General features: G+C 48.4%; 1 protein-coding gene across 8 annotated transcripts in view; it reads left to right on the top strand.

Moving 5' to 3' along the window:
• Positions 1 to 23,321, top strand: part of LOC105283503 (teneurin-m) — a 603,501-nt gene that overhangs the window by 50,513 nt on the left and 529,667 nt on the right. For 4 of the 8 annotated variants that reach the window (XM_026972369.1, XM_026972365.1, XM_026972367.1 and 1 more), the window contains exon 1: positions 17,806 to 17,937. The exons of 1 other annotated variant lie outside the window; for it this stretch is intronic. The gene's annotated coding sequence lies outside the window, so the exon portion shown is untranslated. Of the gene's footprint in view, positions 1 to 16,604; positions 17,051 to 17,805; positions 17,938 to 23,321 lie in introns of those variants that run through there. 3 more of the 8 variants (XM_026972358.1, XM_026972351.1, XM_026972352.1) reach the window with 3 other exon arrangements.

Genomic DNA, 23,321 nt, shown 5'->3' with positions numbered 1-23,321 from the left:
AGCACCCTTACCCGCCTAATTCGTACAACAATGTCTATTATTCAAGTTAGCCCGTGTGTACGTGGTACAGCCACGTAACACGGCTGCCGGCGCGCGCTGGCGTTGCGTGCTGGCTCGGGCACAAACCGGGGGAGCAAGTTTGCCGGAGAACGCATAACTCCCCGAGCTTACCAAGTTTGCCGCACCGAAAGTACGAGAAACCCGCGGAGCCGACTCATTGCCCGGCTGTTCCTGGCCTGCTTCTTAGCGCAGTGGAGGATGCGGCCCGCGACACGTTAATTAATCCATCGGATTAACTGTACGTCCTTCCGCTGTCCCCGCCCCATTGCGTGCCGTTAACCGCGACGGATGGTTCGCATCTTCGATGAATGGGACGGAAATCGCGTTAGCGTCTCAGCTGTGAAATCTTATGCGACGGTGCTGTGTGCTGTATGCTCAGGTATGATAGTGTGATCATCCCGCGTATCTCTTACACATGACTAACGCGAGGTGAGAAATTTGCTAATGTTGATCCATCTAGTACGCGGTACGTCTGGATAGGTCTCTCTTCTTGCTCCGTCGTTCTCCACTTCACTTGCTACGTTCGACCTGCTTCGACATCTCTATCTCCGTCTATTCTCTCAAGCGGCGAACAAGTTCCGCGGTTCGTAATCTACAAATATTATTCCAGCTCCATCCAGGAAAAAGATCTTTCTCTCCTGTTCCAGCAGGCAAAACTGCCGCCGCCACCCCTGAAAACTCGTCCAATCGTGGAGCGCAGAGCTGGCCGTGCGAACTTCTACCACCTCGGCGATTTGTGTGAAAGTTGCACCAAAGAGAAAGAGAGGTAGAGAGAAGGAGGAAAAGAAAGGCAGGAAAGATGCACTGACTGAGAAAGAGAGGAAAAGAGAGAATTGCGTCTAGGTTCTGGCTCTCCGGCGAAGGAAATGCGAGAAAGCGGTGAGCAAGTTTGCTCTGTAATTACCGCGTACTGCACAATTAAAATCTTAATCTCCCCCGTGCAAAAATGGGACAAACTCCATAACGTCATCATGCCGCGGGAAATTCCTCAAGCGATGCCGCCGAGCTTCCGTCAGACTTGGCCGCATACACGGCTCACCCGCCAGTGAGATTTCATCCGTCACGAAAGAATCTCATGAATGCGGGCAGCTGCATAAGTGTCTAATGAGATCTATTCAAGACGTTGCGCTGCCACGCTGTATTATACGACTCGACTCTATTCCACGCATAGTTTTATTTCAAACTGTGGAATTAAATGATAATTACGTCATTAGTAAGCGCGGAGTGCTCTCGTAGTTGCGAGTTCAAGCCTCTTACGAATTGCATGGAAAAGCTTCACGAACCTCTATCTGGTTTAATAATAACGGACTTGACGGAATTATAAGAAAAAAAGAGCAGGTCCATTCTTTTAACGTAACGTAACTTCTAACCGGCCGAATCGCTGCGCCGGTCGAAATTCCTTTACCTCGTTCGACTTTCTCGATTTTCTCATTACCGTGGGTTTCAGATCCCGAAGCGGAGAGATTGTGTATATTTATGGGTATCTCGTAAGGTTTTACCGCCTCAACAATCGTCGCGAGTTACCAGACTCGTGAAAGTCAAGAGCGTTGAATTCACGTCGAAGCACGAGGGTTAATAACGTAAAGCTGGCCCTGTAATTAACACGAACGGAGAAAGTCGGAAAATAATATCTCGCCGAATTCCGAGGGGCTCCGCTGGGATATCGTTTCACGGCCGAGCAGTGACCCGAGGCACTTTCGAGGCTGGTTATCGAGACCCGGGGAGTTTCTTAATCTGCTCGTAAGTCAGGAGGGTTCCGAGCCAACGAGCGAGGCGTTGCCCCAGGAGTGCGATTCAGCTTTTCAACTAAGCTCGTATTACGGCTCTGGCTCGTTCGAGCCTGCCGTCTTCGACGCTGACGTGATTTTTCACTGCGTTCCTCGAGATAATTGGGGACTCCTGTACCGTACGTCGTTCCAGCTATGCGCGATCATTTCGCCGGACCCTCGTGTCTCAGGTAGATATTTAAGCTGCACGGCGAATATAATGCGTCATACACCCTCGAATCCACCCTCGAGATCCTCTCCGCGCAAGTATAACAACGATAAGAAACGATGAAGGAGCGTGAAGCTTCCAGAAGATTGCAAATTGCAAAAATACGATTATCCTCTCTTGCAATTAGTGAAGAGAGACGAAGAGATCCGCACGAAAGATTAATATTAGTCATCGTGTCGAATCAAGTTGCAGCAACTTAACGAGCGATGCGACATCCCGGGACCGACAACGACCGTACCTTAGAATAAGCACATCACAAAGTTTTTTTTTTACTACTTTACTTTGCTTATTATTTATTGCACGCACCTGCGACCCCGCAGGAAAACGGCGCAGAAGAATGACTACCGTCTTTCATAAGATTGCCTGCAACTCGCTTGTTCGCCATCTCCACTGACCTCGCTTTTAATCTAGTGTTCGTGCCCGAGTGTTTCTTATTTATAACTTTCTTTCACGGTCCCTTCGTTAAAATGCAAATGCGTCGGCATAGAAAATATCCGCGAGATTAAAAAGCAAAGTTCGCCGAGGCTGCGCGGCCGCACATATCCCGCGGAAGTGAGAAAGCGGTACGTCGCACTCGCGGAAACTGCCTTTTTGCTGTGCACTGTGCATGGTCATCGCACTGTGTAAAAATAGAAGCGAGCAAGTGAGCAAACGAGCGAACGAGCGAGCTCGCGATCGAACGGAGCAAAATCCCGCGGTCTGAAAACGGTGACGATGATTTACAAACGGTACGCGCCGGTGAAACATAAGCTCTTTTCATCCTCTTGCGGGTGCGCTGCTTCTCATTGTACTCCATATTGAGCGCTTTATCGTTCGAATGTACGTGGCGCGAGCGCCAATACAAGGTAGAGTGCCGCGTTTTGCTTTACTCATTCTCTAATCGTACAAACGGCGATATTGATTGCAGCTCCTGGAGAAAGGGGATGATTAACCGGCGAACTGCGGCGCCGAGTGGATAAAAATAATGTTGTGAAATGTAAATTGCATCGCGCCCCTTTGGCCTTTTCATTATCGAGCCTTTTGTATCCTCTCTCCCCATGGGGAGACACGCGCGCCGTGATGACGAATACATTTGTATTACGCGATGCTTTGTAGATTTTTATAAAAGCTATAAATACGCGTCGAGCGAGCCGTCGCTGTTTAACTCGCTTGCGCGGAAAATGCTTTCGCGGACTTCAACGTCCTCGTCGAACGCGTTTGTACCGTCGCTTCTCACGATAGCAGACGTGATCGAGGAGTTCCACAAGTGACTTCACTCGTGCTTCTCTGAGACAGTTCCTCCAGAAAAATGTATTTTTAATTTTGGCCAACTGCGTGCGAGATCAGTTTCGCCGAGCTTCGAAAAGAGCGACTTGGCGTCTTGTTTGTTCGTTGTACGATCGTCACGCTACTCTTCTTCCAACAATTTGCGCTTTTTATTGGCGAAAGGCAGAGAGTACAGCCTTCTCTCTTCTTGATGCAGATGACAAAGCAGACTATTTGCGCGGATCCTTTTAACCCTGTGTAAAGCCAACGTTCAGGTAACAGCAGTACACTGGGCGAGCAAGTCTGTTGTTCTGACGGCGGTTGTTGGCTTGCTAACTGCCCGGGTGACCGCCTCTCTCGCAAATTACCTCCAATTTACCACTAAAGTTACACCGGAGCTCCACTGTCCTCCTTTCGAGGGTTCTGCCGGCCGCTGATGGTGTCGTATTTTACGAACGACTCCACGACTAACGGTTAAAGCGTGCAAATCCGCGCCTTCAAACCGTCTTACCATCGTCGCGGAAAAGCGAGCATCCCGTAAAAGTATTATACATTCGGCATGCCTCGAGCGTGAAACAAAACGGTATTTTCATTATATTCGGGCTTTACGAGAAAGAGAAAGCTGGGGATTGTCCGAGTTTTCCAGGCGAACAAATTCGCGCGCGGATGTCTCTGTAAAAGGTCTCTAAAAGAGAAAAATATAAAAGAGAATCTTCGTGGGAGCGGAGCTCTCGCGTGCGAAATTAATGCGCGAGACCAGCAGGAGAATTAATCGTTTATCGCGATATGTATTTTATTCGATATTTCTGTTCTTTTCACACACCTTACCGCTAGTCGTTGCGCCGCGCGTCTTCGAGGTCTTGAACTGCGCGCATTATCTCATGCACTTGATTGTCAAAAACTTTCTGAAAGTCCGGAGACTCACTTAGCGGCATTAGCACTTCGCTTACAAAAGTGTTTTACTATAACTACGTGCGGTGAAACGAAGGCGGAATCTTGTCTGGTACGGTTACGACGGGACGAACGGATACGATGCCGGTATGCAAATGTCCAGTCTTGGCAATCTGCTTAACTTCTCGTCTCGAAATTTTCCGACTTTCTCCCTGGAGCTTATGTAAAGTCAGCCGTCTATTAATAATGTATTAAGTAATTACAGAGAACAGAAAAAGAGACGGCTCCGCGATGGGGCGCGCGCCGTTCCGACTTTCGTGCTTGCGCACACACAATCTTCCGCGGACGGAGAAACGCGAGGGGGTGGATAAGCTAGTTAAGCGCGTTAACAGTCGACAATCGTGCGCGAGCGAAGGAGTTGAAGAAGATTTCAGCGAACGAGTTTTCAGAGTCGTTGCGCGCCAGTGAAATATAAAATCTAAAAATTCCACGATACACCGTCCTCTCATCTACACTCTTTCTTGAGCCCTTCTTTTAACGGGAACTATTTTTCCCTCCTTCCCCTGCCTCTTTCCTCCTAGCGTGTAATATCCCCCAAAAAAATTCCTCGCCCTTAAAAACCGTACAATTTCGTCTATCTATATTATGTTCTCGGCTATTTGATCACGCGGACACATCATTCTTCCTTGAATTCTCTCGAAAGAAATTAAATTACATTAGATTGAATTGAATTAAACTCTGCTGAAAATTGGGTCGCACGATTTATTCTTGATCGTCGCGCGAGCTCGGTGCGATCGTCGATCGTTGCCGGTAACCGCGTGTACCGAAGAGCAGCGCGCGAGGAACGGGTCTTCTCGAGAAACAAATCCCCGGCGAGGCGCGCTCAAAACTCCTTGCGGAATTACCGGCTCGGATTTACTCCGTGGAGCTTTTAGTCGAACCGAGCTTCCCGTTCTTCCGCGCAGGAGGTGCTCCGCGCAATTCGAGCTAACTTGAACACGAACGAGTGATTCGATATTAATGCCGTTACGAGTTCGCGCCCTACTTACGTTTGGCGAGACGACCGCTTGCGGATCTCCCGGGGAACAGAAAGTTCACGTTTCGCGCGCGTCGAACTCTAATGCTCTTTTCGTAATTAATGGCTCTCTATCTCGCATTGCCGTCCGGAAATCGCGCGATGCCGCTCGCGAAATCGGCTCCGTTCCGCGCGCGCAACCTACCGTACTTCCGCGAGACAACGACGTGCGAAAACGGAAGAGCGAAGGGAACGAAGTGACGTCGCGATGCTGCGCGTTACACGCTCGTTGTCCTCGTTAATGATACAAATAGGACGCCGCGCTTCGTGTTTAGAATAATATGCGCCGTTGCATCGGTACGCTTCGCGTTTGATTCGCGAACGAAGCGAGCGGAACTTGGTGCCAAAGCTGCGACAGTGCTAGCATTACGAGTTGCAATTTGCAAGTGAAAGCGAAAAGATAGCGCAATGCAGATTACTTCGTACCGTTGATGATGGTCCACTGAATGATGGCTAATTACGAGCATCTTTCATAATCGAGATGCAATATTAAGTGTCTCGCCAGATTCGTGCCAGAATTAAGTAAGCCAACGAACGAAGGAAAAGAATAGCGGTTCGTTGGAAGTGATTGTTAAATGACAAGATAATAATTGTAAAGCTGTGTAAAGCTATATCGTTAAAATAAAAACATGTAACAACTACATTACTACATGTTCTTTTCTTTCTCGTTTTTTTCTTTCCTTGAAAATTTCGGTGGCGAAATTGTTCTCACGATGCAACTTTTTTCCATTTTTCCTCGGAGCTTACGGGAGAGAATCGATTTATCCGCCTAAAGTAAAATATCAATTATACGTTTTCTCGAATTTTGTAGATGAAACGCGAGCGCGAAACGAAATGAAAATCCGTGCACTATCCGTCAGCCCATCATATTCCGGTACGTACGTACGTACGTACGTAGGTAGCCAACTCTCGCACATCCTCGCGTCTGCGGACAGCAGTAATATCCAATATCCGGAAACAGTTAGGAGCCCCGGGAATACCGGGTGGCCACCGTGTCTCTCCCTTGCCTACCCCTTTCGGTCCACCCCGTGCTAGTAATAGCGCGGACGTTAACTTTTTTCCCCTCCCCGGGCACCCTCGGTCCTCGCGGTCGAGATTCAATTTGCAAAGGCTATTCCAGTAATTGCATAAGTACGGAACCGCAGTCGCACGTGGTTCAGGCACGCTCGTATCTTCGGGGATCTGTATTTCCGCACGTACACGCCGGAACTCGCTCGCGGTGACCCGCCTCGCGGCCATCGTCGAAGAAAGTTCTTTCGTCGGGGACGCCGCCGGCCGGCAGAAGTGTCCCGATATCGGAAACAGAATTAATACAGTTAACCGTGCTAATTGCGATCGCGATTGCATTAGTCCGGAATGCTCATTGCTTTCCAATTAACCTTCCTCAGCACGGAAGTTTACGTTATCGAAACTTTACGTAATCGCGGTGAATTAAATCATCGATACGGTAATACCCTTTTCCGAACGGTTGCTTCAAGCAAATCGCGGATACTTTGCACGAAAATATGCAGAAATCCCAACGCGTCGCTGTGTCGTCGCGAGGTATTCGTGGGATCGTTAAATTAAAAATGCAATTCTGGCACGAATACATTTTTAAAATCATTAGTCGCTGTAGTATTACTAAAATCAAGATTCTTTAAGCATTCCAAACATTTCCTCACTCTATTTCTCCATCCGCTTTTTTTCTCGAAACTTTTTTTATTCTGAATATGAGAACGGCATATTCCGAGTACGAGCAATACATCGCGCGCAGGTAGAAATAATAAAACCTATAAATAGACAAAAGCGACAAAAGCACATTATGCCAACACGTATGCGGCGCAAGTTACATATCCTAGGGTTAAAATAACTTTTTGTCGAGTCCTGAGCACACAAGCCGCGCGTTGATCAAATCAAATAGATTACTATGTACATTCCCCTTGTACAAGCACTCGTGTAACTGGTCGCCGTACTCCGCACACGATTCGAAAATGTCATCGTTAACCATTGTTCCCCGAACATTCACACGTAGCCGAGAGGGGGAGATGCGCGCGAACATGATATATTCGACTCCCTCATGAATACGTTCGCCGTACGCTTCGGGCTAGATTGCTCTAGTTAACGACAGGTATTTGAGCGCTAACTATCCGACTGACTCGCTGCCATTAGAAATGTTTCAAGAGAAATTGCCCGTACTGCGTTGTATTAACGAGCTCCGCAATTCGCGTGTTGCGTCGCGAGTTGCACGGTGCACGCTGCACCGTTGAAAATTGCACGTCGCGTCCGTTACTTCTTTCGAGTCACATTACCTCGTAACGCTGTGCCAGATAAACATTTCGTCGCTGCGAAGTATCTCGTGGACCACACACGGCTCAAAGAAACGTTACACGCGACTACGTGTCCTAACGTTGTCGTAAACGCTGCGGAAAGTTGTTAAGTCCGGGAAAACGCAATGAAAACTGCGTTCCGAAGGAGTTTCGACGACGCGACGATGCAACCGTGCGTCTCGAATTGAGATGCTCGAATTGCGAGCCCGTTTTAGAGAATTTACGTCGCGTGAATCGATTCCGCTCGCGAGCGATTACTTTAATGAATAGCGGAGCGCAGCAGGGTGGTACGATCCGTAGCGCGCGCGCGCGCGCGAGTCTGTCGAAAATATCCCATAAAATCACAGGATATAAACCGGGATATAACGGGCGACGCGAGAAAGGCGGGATGAAAGGAGAAAACCCGTCGAATCACGGCGTTCGGGCGCGTGTTAAGGAGGAAGTCCCGTCGCGCAGCGATGAGAATTTATGGGCTGTTCTCGAATCGCGAATACAATTTAAGCGCTGTTGATCCCGCTGTGACAAAGTGGCTCGCATGATGGATGCGGCCGCGCGCGCGCGCGAGCACGTTTGTTACGCCATCGAGGCCGAAGCGAGAGCGCTGATATAAGCGAGAAACCAAGAGGGAACGAGAATTGTTACGGCCAGAGGGATGAGAACAGGGAGGGAGAGAAAGAGGGAGCGACGGTGTGCAGGATGAACAAACAAAGAGGAGTTTGAACAGGGACGAGGAGAGAGAATGCCGCGGGGGAGAGAGATAGATTTGCAGTGTAGTGTGCAGGCGAGGACGGGGATGGAAAATGGCAGGAGGGCTGCCGCGTGACATCCTACTTAGTCCGCAATTCGCGGCCCATTCATCTTCATGCGCGGAGTTCGATCGGATGTCTAAAGTTTTCAGCTCGATCTGAAAGCTTTAGTTAACGTCCCGCGGCGCGAGCGGCCGGGAAACCAGGAAAGCGGATGGGAAAAAAAGAGACAAACCGAGTACGGAACGATGTCGTTCACAGGCAGGCCTTTCATTAATGCCGCCTTCCGCGACGATATTAACGGCTTCCCTCGACGTCGGCAATACCAACGCGTCCGATCATTGATTCCTCTGATCATATGTCTATTTTTTCGTGCTGATTTCCATCGCGCTCGCTCGCAGAGCTCTCGGAGAATGACGAGTCCCGGGAACACGGCGCGTCCAGGTGCAATTTTTCGCGGTCTACGCGAGTCAGCCGGAGTTTGCGGATAGCCGGGCGAAGAAATTTAAGAGATCGCGCTTGCTCCACGTCGGACCCGGTTAATTGTATCACGGCAAACGTGGAGCGTATGCTAATTCGAAGGCATGTATAATACACTCCGCAGTATGCGCTCCGTGCCGTCTCCTAGCCGGTATGCAAATGAAAATCCAAGTTTCCTACAATGCGGTGTTTGTATTCCCTCCCAATGGGCTGGATGGTAGAATTTCGCGCTGTTGATACAACCGGGCATGACGATACGCCGCCCGCCGTTTCCACACTGATGACGCCGCAGCTCGCCGATTCGTTACGCGAAGCGATCGCTTCGCAGCGATCAAATCACCGTCGCGGGGGCATTTTGCGGTATCTCCGCGTCGATCGAGCCGCGGCCGGTTATCTTGCGCGCCGCCATTATAAGGGGAATTGAACGGCGTTTGTAAATTTCACCTCCCCCGCCCTCCCCCTCGATCGATACTCTCCCGTGGCCGGTACACGGGGCCCGGCCGGCTTTACCGTGGTAGTTTACGTCGCTCCGAGTACTGGACGTGTTATACAAGGTTCAGGATGATGTCGCGCTAATGCACCGGCTTTGTTGTGATTTGTGTACGGTATCTTCTCGGTGTACGCGGCCGAGATACTTTGACAATGCTTTAGGCACGGTGTACTCGAAGGGAGAAGTTACGAGCGGCGACGGGGGTGTCGGTTAATAAACAGGAAACGATTACCGCACATTACGTTACGCTCCGCGGTGGATGCGAGGGATCGATCGGGGGGGGGGGGGAGGGAGATCGCGGGCAACGTTACGTTTCTTGCGTCTGCGGAAACACTCTGTACCGGAGGATAATCGCGTCGCATTATGTACAATATCTCTCCAATTTCCCGCTAACTTTGTAACTTTACGTTCTTCAGGTATTATGCGCGCCGACGATATCCTGCATATTGCATGTTCTCGCTTTCGCGAGCGCTCATCAGTAAGCCGAATAGCATCGGAGGAGTCTGGACGATTGTTGACGTTGCGCGGGCGGATTATTTCTGAGAAACGTGGCGGATGCAGCGAGAGAGGGAGAGAGAGAGAGTGATTGCAGTACATGAATATTCCATACACGAACGCTTGCGCAATGCGGGCTCAAGGTACCGCTCAAGCGGTACACCACTTCGTATGTCACTGTCCTCTGGGTTGCCCAGGTCAGCCAAGTCTTTCCCGAAGGAAGGAAGAGCTTCCGCGGAGGCGACACGGCCGACTCCAAGAGCGAATCGCGCCGCGCGACGTTTCCTATTTACGGCACTTCCTGGCGAGCTAAATTAACCGGGAACGCGGGGCGATCCTTATCCCCCTGACGTCCTCGCATTTCGCATCGTCGTCGGCAGGAGGACCGCCCGCGACGACGACGTCGACGATGGAGGAAAGGGGCGCCGCCGCCGTTTAAGCCAAAAGAGGAGAGGACGTTCCTCCGCTGCCTCTACGTGACCGAGCAGATAAGAGGGCGAGAACATCGTTAGTCTCTCTTCTTCCGCGAGACCGGAGGAGGAACGTCCTCGTGCACGCGAAAGCCGTGGCCGCCGTCGAGAGATTATCGGGCGCTACTTCGTTTACAAATTTCCCGGGGCACCCTCGCTCGCCTGACACGGCGATGCTCCTTATCGTATTATTTAGCCGTCTCCAGATATCCTCCGGCGCGATTGCCAACGTCGATGGTCGTGTTACCGGTCTTACGTATCTTGGGGTCGTAAGCGTAAGCGGAGTTCGGGAGCCGGAATTATTTTTAATAAGAGTCGTGATGGGGCGTGCGCGCGCGAAACTCCATTTGTTACCAACGCTCGAGAGCTGAGACTGCGAAGGAGGGAGAGTGATATATAAAAAGACCAAAACGTTATCGAGTCTATTCGTAATTTAAATTAATAGCACTTTAGATTGCGTCGGAGGATTTGATGCAGAATTTATATCTGTCCGGCGGAATGTATACGCGCGCGCTTTAAATAATTTCCAATCTAGTTTCAGTTATCCGCTGTGGGTGCGTTCATTACGCGCTGTAACAGAAGAAACTTGTTCCTACATACGTGCAGCGGCAGCGACACGGGATAATCACGTCAGCGATATTAATGACGCGCGTTGTACATGACATATTACCAATGAGACTGCCACTTCCCTCGCCGCGGGCATTATTAACTTGTTGGGCGTTTACATTAGCGGTGTAATTAAACATTCGAGCCCAGCTTATTGCGATCTGTCACGGGGATAATTCACAGAACGGAAGTGCGAACGGAAAAAACGAAATAATGACGCGTAACGCAGTTCCGACGTACTTTCTTTCACTGGCGCGCTTTAGCGGGCACAGATTACATCTGTGGCGTAATTATGTAAATACGAGCGAATGCGACTTGATTCCGCCACTTGATTCATTTAATTTTTACAAGATGATTTTCACGATTTAACTCTTGCGTTGCGCAGCGTCGAATACCGATTAGATAGAGTGCGGTGATGTAGACGATAGCGTTACGTGACTGAGTAATAGAATCACATTCTATACATAGACTTTGACTTGTTATATTAAAGGTACAACTTCCCTAGCATGATAGCGAAATGGAATTGACATACAAATAATATTTATTTAAACTTATACCTAATTCATAAGTCGCTCCTCACGGCTTTAGAGCGAAAGGATGAAACTCGGAAAATCATTAGAACGCTTGGCAGGAAAATTTCGAAGCATTTAGATATTCTCTTATAGCTATAATTTTCCTTTATTTTCTGGCTGAGACACGAACATGCGGAATGTCAATGTATGATACGACTGGCACTGAGAAAAATTGGCGGACAGTTACACTGCTGATATAGCTATACGTACGTCCGCGCCTAGACAATGGTCGATCGTGCGGCCAACTTGGGAAAAGGAGAGAGAGATACGTGAATAAATAATGTGGGAAGTTATTTCATAGCGATGTACAGAGCGCGCCGCTTATAGACTGCTCTTCAACTGCCACGAAACTGCACAAGACGTTTCTATATATAATAAGGCTTTCACGTTACTGATGCTTTCTGGTAGACTCGTGTTTAGCTGCACAATGTAAGATTCGCGGCTTCTTATTTTCTCGATGGTTCAGCGCAATATCTAATGCATACACATATATTTGACGCATACAAGATATATTTAAATTTATTTAAATATCTTGTATATACACACCGAAATATTACGTATATTGATAAATAGAAGTACACGTATACAGGGTGTTCAGTTATACAGGGTTTTCAGAAATAGGTGGACAAACTTTAAGAACATGTTCTACTTACTGTAAGGATGAAAAAAAGTCAATGAACATAAATCCAGAAATGCTTGCTTTCCAAGTTTTAAACACTTTTTATTTACAACAAATTTTGATAAAATTTACGTAAACATTTTATTAAAGTTTCATTAAAGAAATGGCTGGAAATTATTTTCTTCCGCATTAATGCAAGCCTCATATCGATGACTTATGGATTGTTGAAGACAATATATTCGAAGACAATTCAAAAATTCCTAGAGACATATAAAACTTTCGTTTATGATATTCTTGTTGCTACTGTGGACGTACTACGAAATCGTATTATCGCTTCATGTGACAGAATATGAAATACTACAGAAATTTTTGAACGTCTTCGACAATCTATGAGATGCCAATAATAAAAATTACATATAGTCACGTATATATAACTGATATTTTGAGACATTGAGATATTACTTCGTTCAGCAATGTCGCAGAGTTGTCGAAGGTACTTATGCGCGCAGTACGACGTTGGTTGGAAACCGAGTTCCGCGCCGGAACGGAGTTTATAATGTTTATCTCATAATGCGCCGTGTCTTCCATCGTATTTCTTCTTCGTGCAAAATGGCGCGGCTGTTAGTCTTTCACGGAGGCACATTAGCGCCCCCGTCGCGCCGCGCTGCATCCCTACGACCGAGTAGCAGCGGCCACCCCATCTCGAAAAAAACACCAAGACGATGATGCCCTGCCGCGCCGTTACCTTTTGGCTTTATACTCTGCTCTCCACCACGTCGCGGCCATACTTTACGTTTACAACGTAACTTCGTATAGAGTGCCGTCTATAATCTCCCCCGAAAGTGGGTATCAATTCCAATAGATTTAAATCTTGCGGATGCGAGCATCCGCCGGCTCTACTTTCCGGCGACGTTCAGCCGACCTTATGCCTCTCGTAGATAACGTCATTTCTTCTCGTCCTGACGATCTACGTGGAATAAGTTTGCCGCACGTAAGACGAGAATTCGCTGCCCCGCGCAAGGAGGGAGGAAGGGAGACGGGGTAAGCAAGACGTACGAGCCGCCGCCTCGAAGCAGAACTAAAAGGGCGACTTTTAGAATACTCGGCTGGAAAGTTCGCCAGTACGGGATTTGCTGCACCGCGGCCCGCCACCGTGCTACCGTGGTACCGAAGGGCTATATCTGTCGTCTCTGTTCCCTCGCATTTAACTACGCTCGGCAGGACATTGCAAAGGATCTGCTGAAAAAATCCCACCTGGACACGGTAGAAAACATGGGTTTCAAACGGAACAATCCTTGCGATTGGCGCTGACGTGTTTTTTTCACGAACACGTCGGAATCGAGGATTGGCAGACGCCAGGCTACGGCAGCTTTCCGAGCGACGCGGTCCGTTGATTCGCAATGGCGATCAGTGACCTTTCCGAGGCAGGGCGGGTCGGAGATCGTTTCGGAAGGGATCCACAGAGAGACTGGTTAAACGGCATAACGTGCCGCCCTTTAAGGGCGCTTCCACAGGAATGCGACGCCGGGCTGACGACGTGACACGCATCGACGAAGCGCGATGCGCGGCGCATGCTAATGCCGGAAATCTGAAACGTCAACTGGAGCAACGCCGCTGCAATGACGACGACGCGGAACGCCTACCGGGATTTCGTGGAGATTCAATTCGGTCCTGCAGCCTCTGGTGCGTTCGTGACGATTTGCACCGGACGAAAGCGCCATATCCTATCAAGCGAAGCGACGTCCACGCGTTGTCGTTTGCCAGACGTGGCTGGCGTTCCACAGGAACGAGAGCGCGAATTTCTTTTTTAAACGTGTTTTAATTAATGGCACCCCTCCTCCCCCCTCCGCCTCAGTCGGTTATGTAATTTAATTTATTCAATTATCCGCGATCGCACATCTCTCTCTTCACAATCTCAACTCTCTCAGGCAATTTTATTCTTACGCAATAACGCTTCTCCTCATTTATTTATTTACTTGCCCATCATAAAAATTGTAATTACTATCTCTGCACGTGTATGTGTGTATGTGTACAACGTTTAATCGCGTTTAAAGCCCGACCTCGCGAAAGAACGCGAACGCGCGATACGTCGGGCGTAAAAAGAAGCCTCTTCCCTTTAAGGGCCGGTACTTTTCTCCAGGAGCACAATATCGAAAATGCCGTTGAGAAGATTGTTGCTGAGGGTGAAGCGATGCAATAGCTCGAAGGAAAGGGCGGGCTGCGTTGAGTAATCGTCAGAGTCGCATATTGGCAGTTGTCCCGCGTCGCTTATAACAGACTAATCGTTGAAATACGTGCAAATATTTATTTTCCAGCTGTCACGAGCATACCACTTCGCCCGGTTTCCTCCGACGGCAAGGCGGTAGCCTACCTACCTATGAGGGCTTCCGAGAAATACGACTCTTGGATGCATTCGCGAGACGGTGTGTGCACGCCGTGCACTCTCGTGCTGTTACCGCATGGCCTTTATTTATGTTCCCTTGCACAGAGTTGCGCAAAAGCAAATCAAAATGTTTTCTCAAGGCAGGTCGCTCGCCTCCCCGCCTTTCCTCATGGCTGGGATCGGTACGTACAACGCAGCGGTAGTATTAATCGCGAGATTGACTGTTCGCTTGTTCCAATCTCTTATATTCACTGTATTGTATTGTAGTTGAATATTGTTATTACTTGGACAAGACTTCGATCAAATCTGCTACGTGTATGAATATCATGCTGGGACTCAACGAAATGACAAGGTACAAACTTTATCAGTCAATAAAACCCATCTAGCGCGTTGTTATTACTATTTTATTATATTATATTTATGATGGATTAGAAACAATATTTAAAATATATTTTGTATTTTGTCAATTTCCACATGTCTATATATTGGACTGCTTAAACACAATTCACGATTTTAATGCAACCTACTGATAAAAATCATTAATTTCAACATCATTTCCATTGAACACGTGAATGTTCAGTCTTCCCTTTTTATATGCATACACCTGCTAAACATTGGCAAATATTGTCGTTTCCGGCGCAATGCGCGCGCGAACTCTTTAACTAAATTTTAACGAGATTGCGGGAACTCGCACGACCGGTGCCTCGCGAAATCGAGTTAGGAGGCACCACGGTGCAGTCTCCACGGATGCGAATTTCACTTCCGGACACACGGAGGGCCACAATAAAACCAAGACATTTGACGGACTGAGAGCGAGAGACAGGGAGTGAACGAGCAAGCGCGATGATCGCAGCCTCCTCGTCGGTATCATGTGAGGGACCGCGTACCGCGACGTGCAGGAGCAAGGGGCGGCAGTTCGGTGCAGAGCGGGGGAGGGGTGGAGGGAGGACGGGGGTTGGAAAGGCTATGAAATTACGGGTAGGTAAATGAAACTATTCCAGAGTCCCGTGCATGCAGCTGCCGCGCCGGCACCGGTACCCAACCTGACTCAACGGCGCGGAAAGGGCTTTTATTTTTATTTGCCGTCCGCTTTATTTTCGCTTTAATTTCTCCCTTTTCGTCGCGCCGCCTGCTAATGGGGATACCGGCGCGGGACAGGGAGGATGGGAGGGACACGCGAAGTGGATGGGATCGTCGGAGCCATTGGCCGGTACCTTTCCCTTTCTCCGTGGGCCCTCCCGGCTAAATCCTCCTCGGCGAAACTGCAATTCTTCCTCCTTCAATGCCGATAAAATTAATTATCTTGTCCGCCTCCATCTCGTTTCCGCCGTTTTCCTTTGGTGGCTGGTCGTCGCAACACAGTCCCTCCCGAGAAAGCAACGTGTCATAAATTCTCATTTCAGAGTCGCGAACGAGACCGAGATCCTGCTTGATCGTACGGGTACGCAGATTTCATCTCCGCGGGACAATTCGGCAAAGAAGCTCGAATTTCTCTCCCGATTATCCCGTTTGTCTCCCATCGACACGTAGCAGCAGTCGTCTGACCTAATCACGAGCGCTCGTTCGTGTATCGCATCTTTAATCGCGCCGCGCAACCCTCCAACACCGTTGATTTCGAACAGTACACCGGTAAAACATGTTCGCCGAGCGACGTCTCCGGGCGCGGAGACGTTCCCATTTTGACAGATCGAACTTTCGTGTCGCGGAATGTGCGATTTAATGCGAAGAGGGAGACGTGCGTGGGGTGGTCCTCTCGACAAGAAAGGAAAGGGAGAAATTTCGGATATCGAGATACCGCGCGACGAAACGTCCGTGTTTGGCGAACGGGGACCTACAACGATTTCCACTTACTTCCCCGGGAAGAACTCGGGACGGAGGATATAGAGTCGTGCCGCCCTGTCGTCCTCCGTCTTACGTCGAGCGTCCTTCGCCGTGGTGACTTCCTTTCCTTTAGCATACCACCTTCGCTTCCTCGCGACTTTCTCGCGCTGTGGAAGGTAGATATCAACGGAAACAGCATCAAGGCGGCGGCGCGTCCGACACCCGCCCACCCCTCTTGTTCTCTCGCGGCAACCCTCTTTCTCTCCCTCTATCTTGGGGTGGCATTGCGCCCCCAGCCCCTTCGCCCCCTCCGTCCCAACGGCCCTGCCGTGGCCCGCTCGTGCCGTCAGTCGAGTCCAGAGGACTCCGCGATTCGCACTTCGATCTTGGCGAGTTTTCCTCCTGGCGGAACGCTCGTCGAGCCTTTTGCACGATCTCTCGTTCATCGCGTTCATTTCCGCTCGCGTCCGCTCGCGGTGAAGATCGCTTCTCGTGCGAGTCGCCACGCAGAGCTGATGTCTGATACGTCATAAGAGATACTGTGTTCGAATCTCGCTATAGTCGTGCAGAAATCGTGAAATGTACGCGGTGAATTTTACACCTTATTTTCGGAAGGAGTCCTTTGCGGACGCTTTGGGTAATTTCATTGACATGTATCCAATCGGAGTGGAAAGTTTGATGCGTACTATGAACACCAATGCTGTCAACGATCTCGATGATCTTGATGCCTGCAACATTCGTAACGCTTGAACGATTAAAACGGGCGAAAGCGGTTTGCAAAGCCGCACCTCTCGAGGTAATCTGATACTGAATAAACAGTGTACGGGTAAAGTGCATCGTTTCGATGCCATATCGACAGGCGAGCACATGCGGTCTCTCTCCCTCTCTCTCCCTCTCTCTTCTGGCTCTCCGTCTCCATCGCGCGGCACTTTGGTGGATGTCATCGGAGCACTTTGGCTGCAGGTTTGGGAATTTCGCATAAGCAAACCAGAATAACCCATCGTGCCGTGAAAAGCCGAACCGTACGCGTGCTTCAGTCGCAGGGTCAACTTCGAGATGCATTTCTAGAGACGAGGGTGTCTGCCACGAGCGACAAAAAATACGGTGAATCCGTGGCGCGACATCTGTTACGTCCAGAAACGCCAATTGGAGTTGACAAGTTCCACATGAATTTCTCACGTTATTCCAAACTATCAAGCTTGCGGCGACCGCAAGCGCGCTTGACGTATCGCGCTCCCAGATCGGTTGAAGTTTCAGTTAATTCGCTGGCAAGTCCCGTTAACAAATAGTCGCGACTCGCAATCGCTGTGAGCGGTCCACAACTGCGATAAAACTTCGCTCTTCGACAACTGTCGACACATCGACTGTCGAGCTTGCGGCCTTGAAGGATTGCGCAACGTGGAGCTTCAAGTTCCACGTAACTGCAAAAGTTCCGTGAGACTGCATGAGACTCGCGGTGAATTGGACGGATATATACGTGAGTCGCTCGAGGAGAAGTAGCCCTGCGACACGTGCGGCCTTGATTAAACCTGGCAACGAGATCGATTCGCTCGTGAGGAAGTGACAGTTGATTTTCTCTATTCTGCATACTCGATTGGACGCCTTGCGTCTGCCGGGTAACAAATCAATCCTTCAGGAAGGACAACTTCGAACAAAAATTGAGGACCACGCGAGCATCGCGAGGTAAGTTCTCTTGACAGCTGACAAATAAGAGAATCAATAATTGTTTCAAGAATTGTTTTAAGCAACTTTCGCTTTTATTGAATTGTAACATACATTTGTTCTGTGTTTTAAGTGTTTTGAAATATATTATTTTATTTAAAAACACTTAAAAAACGAGATGAATATATGTTACAATGCAATACATAAAATTATAACAATTACATGTCGGAACTGCGCACACACTTTGCAGCGTGCAACGCCACAATATCTTCCCCACCATGCTTTAGTTAGGTTTTCATAAAGATATCGATATATGTGCGTGAACAAGAGGGATTTTTCATCGGTCTCAATGGCTGCCGTGCCAGCAGTAACGAGAATTTGCTTTGCCGCGTAATCGCGCGATTAAATGAGCCGATGAACGCGAAACGTTATGCAGTCTGGCCATGACGTCGGGGATGGAAAGGGAGGCGGGAGGCTTCAGTCTTTAGTCGTAGTGAATTACGTCGGTCGTTTGCGTGTACAGACTTGCACGTCTCACGTTTGCGTGCCATTTTACGGGATGCATATGCCGAGGTACGCCGTGTCACATAATATTGCCTCAATAACGGACGGCAGGAGGGATGATCTGTGACGCCCGAGGGTTTATTACATCCTAACCGACCGATATTGGTCACTGGTCGATCGCGCCAGCATCCAGAGGGTAACCGAGGCACGGGAGGGAGGCAGGCGGACACCGGCATGCGGCGAAAAGCTAAAAAGAGAGGAACGAGCTCTCACATACTGCTATTTTACCGCCGGGTTTTGGCTCGCACTCAGCAACACACGTTCTAGTTTATGGTGACCCATCTCGATAACCGACCGTTTCATTGTGGCTGTCCAAGCTTTCAGTTGTCGGCCAGTTGCCTAACATTCGCCCCTTTCGCCGACGCCGCCGCCTCTGCCGCCGTGTACGGCCAGCGCCTTTCACGATCATAAAGCGATGAAAATTACATCGCTCGTGCTTGTGACGTCGTTGCAATAATCCAACGGTATAATTCAGTCGACAATAGCACGAGAAATAAATTTATCGTTTGATTATCGTCTGAGAGTTCGGAAGCGTGTTGCACCTTCGGGACTGGGATTCGCGAAGTGGGATTTCCGAGTGCTCGGGAGGGTAGCGAATCGAATTCTCTCGCGCGACGAGTCCTCCGTCCTTTTCCAACATCTGGGATTTTCGATAAAGCCGTTGAGAGTTTCCGTTGGAAGCCGGCGGTATACTCGACCGGCTCGACTTCCGGAAGTTCCGTCCCTGAAGTTCACCCTTTCGCGACGAAGAGCTCGGAAGGTCGTATAAGAATCTTTAAAAGGTCAAAGCTGCGAACTCGCCCGGACCTGAATTTGAAAGAGGACGGACGAAGAGATTCGGGGTAAAAAACTTATCGTACCACCATGAGAGGAATGATGCCGTTATGTCATTACTGCGAGCTACTCTGAATCGCTAATGGAATAAGATTGCGAGTAGAGAGAGAAAGAGAAGGAGAGAGAAGGAGAGAGAGAGAGAGGGAGAGAGAGAGAGAGAGAGAAGAAACGATGACAAATAGCATGCGAATGCTAAATCAGCTTTTCGCTTCTTTTATTATTATAATTTTATAGATGGAACGCAGATATACTGACACACATACGCGATTTCTATACTCTCTGAATTTATTCATATACTGCGCGGATTGAAACGTAGAACGAGGCTAAACAAATAATTCAGCTTTCATTTATTATATCATATTTATACGAACGGTTACATCAAGATACGTAAAATTTTAAAGTTTAATAATTTAATAAATGTGATTTAAATTTCATGCAATGTCTCATGATATGAGTAGCGGTGCGCGCGCGTGTATGTCACTTTAGATAATCCTTGCACAATAATGATACTATAATCTTTCGAGTCATAAAATTTTTATCACGCATAAATATACACCTCATTCTATCTCGCGATATTATTTATCGTGAATATTTTTCGCACTAGACGCTAAATCTCGTTGTGTCCCATCAATTTACGTGATCCTCATTTCCGCGTGCAGAGATTCGAGCGTCGAGCGTGTCTGTCGAACGTGTACAAGTCTGATCGGCAGAAATCGTTACGTACATCATCGTAATCACGTCACGGTGCTTTATCGGTCGTTCGACATTTCCCCGAGCTGCTGATGAAAAATTTGAAGCGCTACATACACGAGCTATCTCTCGCACCGGTTATATTTCCCCGATATTGATTCCGTTCTCATACACACTCCATAAATAAGTTTCTCCGCCTTCCATATCTTAAGAACCGGGCGATAAATCTCTCCTTTCTTCTCGCGCTCGCTCGTTCGCTGTACTCGTTTCTTCGCAACAGCTCGCTCGCATCTTCTTACTCTTCGAGCGAGCGATCGCGCGCGGAACGCCCGGCGCTCGAGAGGAAGACTCTCTCTCGTAGAGCCGTGCATCAGATAGCAGCACGTTTGGCTCCGGGTCTTTCGATCATCGAATTACCTGGTAACAACCGTAATTACCATAATCGCCCGAGACGTAGGCGCCCGAAGTGTCAAAGCGATAAATCAGAGGTGTCGCGTCATGCTCGGGCGCGAGCCGGGAGACATTATGTTCCGCGTCCGCTTCTCGTTCCGAAAGGGTCGTTAAGAACCTGTTGAGGACGGGCCGCCATATTGAATTTTAATTTCATAAACGCGACGCGATCGTTTCCTTCTCCTCATGCGTCCAAGTCTCTCGAGAGTTTAGCCGACAAAAGCCACACACGTCGCGCGTAACGTGAGGATTCCTCGGTGTTTGCGCGTTGTGCACATTTTTCTGTGAATTTACAGAATTTTGCGTAAATTTGCATTTAGTAGGAAACGTGCAGCGCGTCTTATATAATTATTTACTCCGCGTTTCGTCGTGAGAAACCTTAAATATTTCCTCCATCGAAGCTGAACAACGGGCAATGGCGACGACGTCTTTCTTCATCGTTATCAAGAGAAGAAAAATACGGCAAATCGTCGATGCATGCATTTCCAAGTGGAGGCTGTCTTCGGTCCCGTCTCGAATATCGATTTATTGCATCGCTCTCGACGACGCAACTATTGTTGTTGGCTCAGTCCGGATTTGCGATGGAGGACGCGCGCGCGCGTTTGCCGGAGGATTCATTAAGTTTCTGCAACCCCGATTATGTCCCGTCAGCGTCTTTCCTCCCGCGCGATTCCTCGGTTTTTCAGTCGGCCACCCATTATTATTTCGTCCCCGTTATAACCGCTTGTCCCGAGACCTTCGACCTTGATCAGTATGCTGCACTACAACGTCGCCGTTTACCGGCAGATTGAAGGCTGCACGAGCATGCCCTAACGATGCCGCAATTTCGCGAGGACCCTGCGATCCTGCTAATAAACCCGCCGCAACACGACGAGCTCGAGATCGCGATTTTTCTCGAGACGCATCCGGTCGCGATCGGGTCGCCGGGGTGGATTGCGGAGGTCATGAAAAATTACGTTGGGGTTCAGTCGAAAATTTTCGACTGCTCATCCGCGTCGTCCCGTGCGCGGATCAACAATCATCCTCCTCGTCAGTGCTCGTCTCGTGAAGCCTCTCGAAGACGTCCGACACCTCGGCCAGCCAGTAAACTACTTAGGTGACGAGCACAAGAAAGACCCGTTGTATCCCTCCGTCGTTTTTACGTGCGATCAATTATGGTGGATGTTAACAGAACTTGATCGCCGCTCGTAAAGCACGCTTTAATGGCAGCGCGGTAATGGGCAACGCACGCGCTTGGTAGCCGACTTGCGCTCCGTAACATGATCCACGGATAATTCATGTCGACGGTACAAGCGACCGTGGCTGCGTTTAACGCGGGACGTTTATTACGGGACATTTCTGTCGGGCGCTCATTTACTACGGATGGGGGATTCGTCTTCCCGGCGGGGCGTAAATCATCGTTACTTTTCAGGAATGCATCCCGAAGCGTGTGCGCGCTGCGTCGAAGCGTTCCTCGTCATTGCCACTCGCGAAAAAATCATGAATGCTTGACGGTCCGTCTTTGCGCGGTGTATCATCCCTTCTCGAAGAATCCTTGGAGAGTCGAAATTATCCCACCGTATTATTCAGTAGAAAGTCGGGAGAATTTACATAAATGCTGCGCCACGACACGTTGGCGCACGAGCTTTCATCTTTGAGACTTCACTGCGTTTCCTTGCTTCGTCTCGATACTTGCATGACAAAGATGCGGCACTTACTCTTGTCGTCAAAGGTATCGCTTTTAGATAGAAAGCATTCTTAAAACTGGCGAAACGCTCCGCTGAATTGTCAGAGGTTCAAATGCGATATAACAAGCAGCTCTGACGCAATAATTCGTGTGATATTGATATCGATTTTTCTGATATTCCGTTGTAATAGACAGATTTTTCTCGATTTATATAATGTATTATTATTTTTGTACATAATATAATTCACTACATATGTACTATTCTTCTGCATAATACAATTGTAAAATTTTATATAATTTATCTCTTTAATATATCTTTACCCCGCATTAACAAGATATGAAAATCAATCGCGATGTAGTAGTAAACAGTCTTAATACAGCTAAAGCTCGTTGTAAATTTAATTTGCATAATGAGAAGCGAGAAGCGAGAAGTTCTGCACGCGAAATGGCCCGCGCGGATTATCCGATAAAGAGCGAAGGAAACTGTCACGGTCGGACGTGGCCAATCGGCGGAACTTCCCGTTTGAATTGATTATTAATTGCTGGCACGTGCGCCACGTGGCTTCTATCTGCATCCCGGATGAAGGACCGAGCGCATCGCGAGCATTTCGGCGGCCGATAAGGTTATGCCCGTCCACTAGCTGCTAATTAGCAGTTGATTGACTTCCTCCCCCTCGCGCATCCCGCCCGTATAGTTGTCACTGGGATTTGAACTCGAAACGGCCATTATCGTGGCCGAGTAGATTCTGAGCGATAGCTATACAGATACACGGATTGTACAGATTGTATATGGATTAGATGATAAAAGATATTTTTTTAAAAAGACGTATCAATTACATCAATTAAAGTGTAAAAATGTCTTTGCAAAGTTTTAGTCACGTCGATGAATAACAAGCGCTAAAGATAATTCGAGGTTTTAATATCGTAAAAATATGTAATTGTAAAAATGATATTTTAATGCCGCGATGGGACTGATAAAATGATAAATTTTTGTTATCGTTCTTCCTCTGCATGACAATATTTTTCACAATACGTACAACGTTACTATTATTTATACGCATCCTTTGTCTCCATTGTCACATATTGAGAACAGGCGGCGTGCTCGATTATTCGTCAACGAATCAATAAACTGTTGAAATAAGTTCAATATATGCAACGCAGGTATTCCATTTTTTTTCGGATACGCGTTTGCATTGATTAT

Source organism: Ooceraea biroi, chromosome 1 (assembly GCF_003672135.1).
Source record: "Ooceraea biroi isolate clonal line C1 chromosome 1, Obir_v5.4, whole genome shotgun sequence".
In the NCBI taxonomy this organism is placed as follows: Eukaryota; Metazoa; Arthropoda; class Insecta; order Hymenoptera; family Formicidae; genus Ooceraea; species Ooceraea biroi.
This window is presented reverse-complemented; position numbering and strand designations above follow the sequence as displayed.